This window comes from Stegastes partitus, unplaced genomic scaffold (genome assembly GCF_000690725.1).
Source record: "Stegastes partitus isolate 25-593 unplaced genomic scaffold, Stegastes_partitus-1.0.2 Scaffold61, whole genome shotgun sequence".
NCBI classification, from domain to species: Eukaryota; Metazoa; Chordata; class Actinopteri; family Pomacentridae; genus Stegastes; species Stegastes partitus.
In genome coordinates this window covers 741,053-748,544 of record NW_007577792.1, presented here as the reverse complement: position 1 = coordinate 748,544, position 7,492 = coordinate 741,053, and the positions used below count along the sequence as shown (strand labels likewise).

Here is a 7,492-nt window from a genome sequence, read left to right as displayed (position 1 = left end):
TGTTTTGTTTTGTTTTTCCTTGAACTGTTGTGGATTTATAAAATGTTGGGTTCCATCACTGGCCTGTTTTTTTAGACAACAAAGCTTTAAGTTTGCATCTCAAGCTGTCTTTGCTCTCACTTTGTCTCACTCTGCAGGTATGGGTCGACTCTCACAGGAAAAGGACCTTGTGGCGCAACGGTAGCGCGTCTGACTCCAGATCAGAAGGTTGCGTGTTCAAATCACGTCAGGGTCAGAGCTTTTCATAGTCGTATCTCTACAATAGCCTACAGAGGGCCACGACAAATGAGCTTCTCACCAAACACCTGTCTCATACTGAAACATGCAAAAAGAAATGTTATGACAGCAGGAACAGAACGTTCCACTCAGAAATGTGAGAGGCCTTGTGTTTAACAGTTTAAATCTATCCATTAGCTTCACGCCTGTCACTCGCGAGTAAAATAATACAACAGCATCGCGTCTCGCTGAAATAATTTCCTATGAAAGAACAAATGTCTGCGTTTTTCTCCGACCCTCTTCCATGTTTCTGTCTGCGACACAAGACTCTTTTGTGCGTCTTAACGTGATAATCATTTTCACAGTTGTACCTACCAGGCACTAAGGTGTCTACTGTCCTGTGATCCTACTAGCAGATGGATACGAGAGCAGTTGGAGAGTCCATCATCTAAATTGCTGCTGTAGGCAAATGTCCTACGCATAGGCGGCTTATTCAGTTACAACACCTAACAGCCAAACTCCTTCGTATGCACGGGGTTTCCGCTGAACATTTCCAAGGAGACGCTGAGAGGCAGGTTTCGCAACCCCGAGCTGGACTCACATTCCCGCAGCTAATTGGCCCTGACAAAATGTATGCGCCTTTGGACCTGCCTTGTTATCCTCCACTTCACGTCAGCAGCTACTTATATTTTTCATCCCTTTCTTTTCCCACGAAGCGAATCTTGTGGGGGCTAACGACTCCTCTGGACACTAACTACACAAATATCTCAAATCCGTGGCAACATGAGAGTCGCTCTCTTTGTGCTTCCTCCTTTGTCCCCTGTTAGTCTTACATTTCCTCAGCACCCACATCTCAGACGAGCTCTCCTCCAGCCTGACCCCGGGGCAACCGCATCCAGCATGTTAACCATTTAACCCCTTGACCGCTGAATCCTTTCCTGCAGTGCACTCTAAGTAAATTTGTTTAAAATGTGTAAAGAAATACAAGGGAGTTAGCTGAACTGTCTGTTTTGTCTTCTTAGGGCTCAGAGAGAGAGCGAGGGAGAGAGTGTGTGTAGGTGTGTAGATGTGTGTGTGTCCGGCAGTAAAAGCCATTACTGAAGTGTGGATAGAGCTCATTCACACACCTGGGCCCCTTTCACTGCTGCCCTGTCAAACAACCGTGACGTGCCCCGAGCAGAGCGCCATCATCGGGAAGTCTAAATTAAGCTGAGGGCTGTGACACGGGCAGGACACACCGTCGAACATTTGATGTGTCGGGAGGAGTGAGAGACAAGAGACAGAACACACAAATGAGGAAAGTGTGCTCTGCAAACATAACGCGACGGAATTAAATCAGGAGCGGAATGAATGAAAATCACGCTGCAATTAAACTAAAGCGATTAATTTTCTGTGACGCTGGCCGTTGATTGATTTGAACAGCCGCGGTGCTACAGCTAGCGAAGGACGTCGGTCACAATGTAGAACCAAAGTTATAAAACCATACGACAATGCAGGGAAACTAAATCCACACCAGTCCGCTGAAATATTACTCAGCCGTGCCCGAATGTGTTATTGTAAAATGCTACACTTCAGAAATTAATTCAATAAATCACAGCTAACTAACAAGAGAGTAAGAAAAACATATTTCATGACATGTCCAAATAGTTTGTCTGTGGAATAACAGCGGAGAGGAAAAGGGAAAGCCGTTCCCAGAATTGAAAACTCCCTGGATCTGGAATACGGGGCGTTGATATTTTCTTAAGTGGGCCTTGGGGATAGCTTGAAACCATGCTTGATGTAGGATTTTATTTGGATTGGAATAAAAACCGTCCCCAGAGTTCTCCTCCTCCTATAGCCTAGTTAACCCTACCTGACACGCACATACACACACTTAAACACGCACACACTGAGCGTTAAGTAGGTTATTATTCATTTTCTTTGTCATCGTCTGCCCATAAAACAAAGTCAGTCGGAGCAAATGGGTCTCTCCTCCACCGCTTGTAGGCTGCGCGCTAAATCATTCATGGCTATTAAACGCTGCGTATTTAAAACGCAACGCTTGCACACGCAGATGTAGACGGTTTGTGCGTTCATATAATGTCATTCCAACTATAACCTGACATTTCCTCCGTATTGTTGCTTTTCAAATGGACCTGTAAATAACCGGGAGCACAATGAGCGGCCCGCGGCAGGACGGTTAATGAATTCAATTAGTCAATGTCAGGCCGATTAAGAGGTCTGAAAAGAAGCATTGTCACATCGCAGATAGACAATGAGTGTGTGTGTGTGTGTGTGTGTGTGTTGGTGCCAGAATCAATGGCTCTATCAGCCAGCCAGGCCAGGCCTCGCACTCTGGGCCTCTCGCTCCATTCATCACCAAGGACCAATGGAAGGCCAACCCGGGAATATATGTGAGTGTGTGTGCTTCATTTTGTAGGGTCTGCGTCACCATGTGTGTGTGTGTCTTTCGCTACATTTTTTTGTTTGTCTCGTTGTGTGTGTGTGTGCAGCAGGCCGTGTGTTTGCATACCAGCGGCTCATTATAACTCTTTGTACCAATACGCTGCATATCTCAAAGCCGCTAACATTGCCTCTTATCTCAACAGCAGGCTGAATGCTTTGAAACTGTCAAAGGGCTCATAGATGCTTACTCAATTAAGAGTAACCTTTATGCTGAAGGATTCACATCCCACAAAAAGCTTCTTGTCTGCTTTTACACTATGTACGACAATAGAAAATTGGAGCCACGGTACTTGTAGCTGTCAGACGCAGAGTTCAAACGGTGTGGTTATTTTTTCGCAGTTGGCCCAATAGGGAATCGACCTTTTCACGAAGACGTCTGAGTAAACACACACACACAAAAAAAAGCAAACAAAACAAAATGCCAAGCAAAAACTCACAGTATTCACGCAGCGATTGCCTGACGAGATGGTGCCAAAAGACCACAAACAATAGAGCTCCCCAGCAGCCCACTAAAGCTGACGGAGCCTCTTCACAGGAGGATGCTAAAAACTAAATGTGTTTGGGTAATGGTGCCACGCATGCAGGGTGAATCATGTTCTGCGGGGAATTTCCTTTACTGATGTAACTTGAAAGAACTTTTACACACGTTGAGAGGGAAGAGAAGGCATTACAAGCTGAACTCAGGTGCTGATAATGAGGAATGTTTGCACGAATACATTACGGTGGCTTTAACACTTTGCCGACGTGAGAAGAAGAATCGGATAATAAATTATTTTCATTTCTGGTGGAAGGTGAAGCAGTGGAGAACGTGTGTACCTGCTGACTATGATTACTACATGTGTGAAAATTTAACCCAGCACAGTGGTGTTCTTTTTGTTAATATGAATTATATTTGCACTGCATTCTCAAAAGAACAAGGCAGAAACATGAAAACTAGTATGAAATGGATAACGTTATAATACAAAGGACAATAAGGAGTCACAGTAGACTTGGTGCAGCTTTAATTCACTTTTCTTATCTTTACTGCTTTGTCCTGTCTTCTCTCTTTTCTTTGATTTTATTGTTGCTGGTAGGATTAAGAACATTTTTTTGGTGTTTCTATATAAATAAATTCAATTTTGTCAGACCCCAGGTTGATGTTTTTGTCCAATCTACAGTTCCTAAGCCAAAAAAATCAGTTCACTGTTATAAGTAGGGATGCACGATATATCAGTGACCACATCGGTATCGGCCGATATTCGTGTGCTTATTCCAATATACCGCTATCGATCCAATGAACAAATTTAGCCGAAGTGAAAAACCGATGATGGCCTTGTCTCCACATTTGATGTTGCTGCTGTTTCACAGACGTTTTTACTTAAATGGTCCTGGACTTCAAATATGAAAAAATATGTTTAAATATGTTTTACTTTTGTTATGTAATGAAGACTATGTGGTCTAATTTGGGCTTCTTTTGAATAGTTGTCATGTTCTCACAGTGCTTACTTAGACTCATTTTTGGGTGTGAACACAACTTGAATATCGATATCGGTAATATCGGTAATCTCGGTTATCGGCGATATCAGAAATCTTGATATCTGTATCGGCCAGAAATTTTAATACTGTGCATCACTAATTATAAGGGAAAAAAATATTCATATTTTATGTTTTATTCACAAGCACCACAACAATGAATCGACTAGTATTCAAATATTAAACATATTGGCACTATTTTGATAAATTAATCAAATAGTGTGAGTTTTGTTTTGAAGGGGAGAAAAAGTCTGTAATCCTCTGATTCAAGGTTCTTGAATTTTAATGACTTTTCTGTTTTCTTTCCTCCTCTGTGAGACTAAGCTGAATATTTTTGGGTTGTGGACAAAACAAGACATCCATCCATCCATTATCTATCCACTGTTTCACTAGGGTGGTGGGGGGCTGGAGTCTATCCCAGCTGACTCAGGGTGAAGGCAGGAGACACCGTGGACAGGTCACCAGTTTATCACAGGGCTCAAAACGAGACATTTAAGATGCAATCTGGGCTTTGGGAAACACTGATTGACACTGTTCACCACTTTCTGGCATTTTATAGACCAAACAACAGATTAATCAACAATGAAACTAACAGTTAGTTGCTGTTATCCACTGAGTCAAACCCACAGAATGTTTGCCACTTTTAGTCAAAGATAAAATGGCTAATGAAATAGTCAACTAATCATTGATCACGGCTATTCTATAGAGCACCTTATAATGATCTTCATAACAATACTAGTAGTGGATGAGTGGACAGAGGGAGAATTCAGCAACCGCAGTCTGTGTCTGCAGATTTAGAGCAGATGCATGGAGGATGTCTTGCAGCCGTTGTTACTGTAATCTTCCCTATAGTTTCTGAGCACTAAGGGGATTGAGGGAGCTTGTCAGCTGTGACTTGAGAGCCTTCATTCAAGGTTTCCTGAGAGGATGTTTTTGCTTTCATCTGCTGTCCATCCGCTGCTCTGACAGACGCTGCAGTTTGCACCGAGTCGGGAAACTACAGTCCAACAGGCTCCTCTTGATGGGTCAGCTTGCACAGGAGAGATGAATCAATTCTCTGTGAGTGAACACATGGAGCAGACAGGAAGTGTGCACTTGGTCCAGCCTGAGGGCCCCACTGATGCTGCACTATGTTTATCTCTATGATAGGCTTCTCCTTTCACCCCTCCTCACACACACACACACACACTCACAGGCTTGCTCGAGCCCTGGCCCAGTCTCTGATTGCATCTGGCCTGTCATCATCAGTGGCCAGCTCGGCTCTTCAGGGGCCCCTGCTGCTCTGATGAAGCAAAGCAGGCTGGCCTCCCTCCATATACCCCATCCACCCGCCCCCCACTATTCACCCCATCTCAGGACAAATTTAATTTGGAGGTGCAGAGGACTGATAAAACCAGGAGACAGCGTAAGAAGCAAAGGGGGAGGGAGGTAACTCGATACCTCCTCCTGCCCCCTTTAACCTCACACACCTCCTCCTCTCCCTTTTCTCCACCTTCCTCCCCCATCACATCCATTCCCTGCATCCCCAGACAAAGACATCCTGTTTTTTTTCCCCCTCTCTCTGCCATCTTTTCTGTCACCAGACAGATGACAGAATGAAAATGAGAGACAGGTGGATGAGCAACATCATGCTTCGGATCTCGGATGCATTACCTGTGGAACTCTGCATCTACGCTTGAAAAGCAGCGTGGCTTCTATATAGTCACAGGTTATGTTGGCTTTTACATTCCCTTGTGCATAAAACAGGCCAAAAATGTAAGATTTATCTTCTGAAAACTGATGCAATTTTCTGTTGCACGTCAAATTAAAATTTACGAAATATAAAGGATAAAAACAAGCTTTTACAGCTTCTTTCAAAACTCTTTTTTTCATCCCTGCAGTTCTTTTAATAGACAGAACTTAAATTTGTTGACTTATATACGTTTCTTGGAGAGAAAATATCACACCGGACTCAGGAATAATTGACAGATTTGCTGAAAATAGACTATATTTGAAGCCCTAGCAGTGCTGAATTCCAAACGAACACAAGAAATACTGTCGTACTTGGCCACAATTAACCCCCGAGAGTAATGTCTCTCTGCAGCATTGTGGGTCGCTAAACGGCTGCTTGTTCAGGCCCAAAATTTAAGTGAAGCGGTAACTGAGCGTAAATCGTGGCCTCGGTGACTCCAAGTGGGGCCGCTGCGATGCGTGAGCGCACACAGATGTTGGCTACAGTCTGTCTGAATGGCCTTTATTAAATTAACCAGAGACCGGAGTGAGCAGTCTGGAGCTGGAGGTTTTCACAGGTCAGCGCGTCCCTCCAGCCCTGCAGCCATAAGACCTCTGAGCCACCTGCAGCTGTGAGATGCAAGCTGAACCTCAACCTGAGGCCGACTCTGTGTGTGTGCACGAAACAAGAGAACAAAGGCAGAAAAGGCTGACCAACTAGTCGACAGATGGATTACTTAGGAAAAAAAACAACAGCATACTAACCAGACACACCGAGATCTACATACTTCACCAGTCACACACAAAAACATACATGCAGAGACTAAAGGTCAGGCAGGTGAGTGTGTGTGAGTGTGTGTGTGTGAGGCCTTCTTTGTTTGGACAGGTGAGAGCTGAAATGATCACATATATATGTCACAATCCAAAGTACAATCCAGGCGGATTTTAAATCTGCCTGGACAGAAATAAAATTTAGATGTTGCAGAGACCAAATTAAGAGCTGCAAGGTGGCGCGGTGGTTAGCACCGTCGACTAGCAGCTAGAAGGTCGCCGGTTCACATCCCGGTGAGGACACCCGGGATCTTTCCGCGTGGAGTTTGCATGTTCTCCCCGTGAAGCGTGGGTTCTCTCTGGGTTTTCCAGTTTCCTCCCACAAGGTCCAAAAACATCCATACATCCATCATCTATACACCGCTTAATCCTCACTAGGGTCGTGGGGGGCTGGAGTCTATCCCAGCTGACTCAGGGTGAAGACAGGGGACACCTGGACAGGTCACCAGTCTATCACAGGGCTACACTTAGAGACAGACAACCAAGCACATTCACACCTACAGACAATTTAGAATCACCTGGACCTTGTGGGAGGAAGCCAGAGAACCCGGAGAGAACCCACGCTGCACGGGAAGAACATGCAAACTCCATGCAGAAAGATTCCTGTGTCCCCACCGGGACACGAACTGGCAACCTTCTTGCTGCGAGGCAACAGTGCTAACCAACTGCACCTGCAACCTGCAGCCCGGTCCAAAAACATGTTGAGGTTAATTGGTGATTCTAAATTGTCCGTAGGTGTGAATGTGAGTGTGCTTGGTTGTCTGTCTCTAAGTGTAGC

The 7,492-nt window shown here is 44.6% G+C and overlaps 1 protein-coding gene and 1 non-coding gene across 2 annotated transcripts in view; one reads left to right on the top strand and one right to left on the bottom strand.

The window, feature by feature from the left end:
* pard3aa (par-3 family cell polarity regulator alpha, a) overlaps positions 1 to 7,492 on the bottom strand; it is a 397,502-nt gene that overhangs the window by 302,523 nt on the left and 87,487 nt on the right. The window lies entirely within an intron of this gene.
* trnaw-cca (transfer RNA tryptophan (anticodon CCA)) lies at positions 164 to 235 on the top strand. Its single transcript has one exon. It is a non-coding gene; the product is annotated as a tRNA-Trp (tRNA).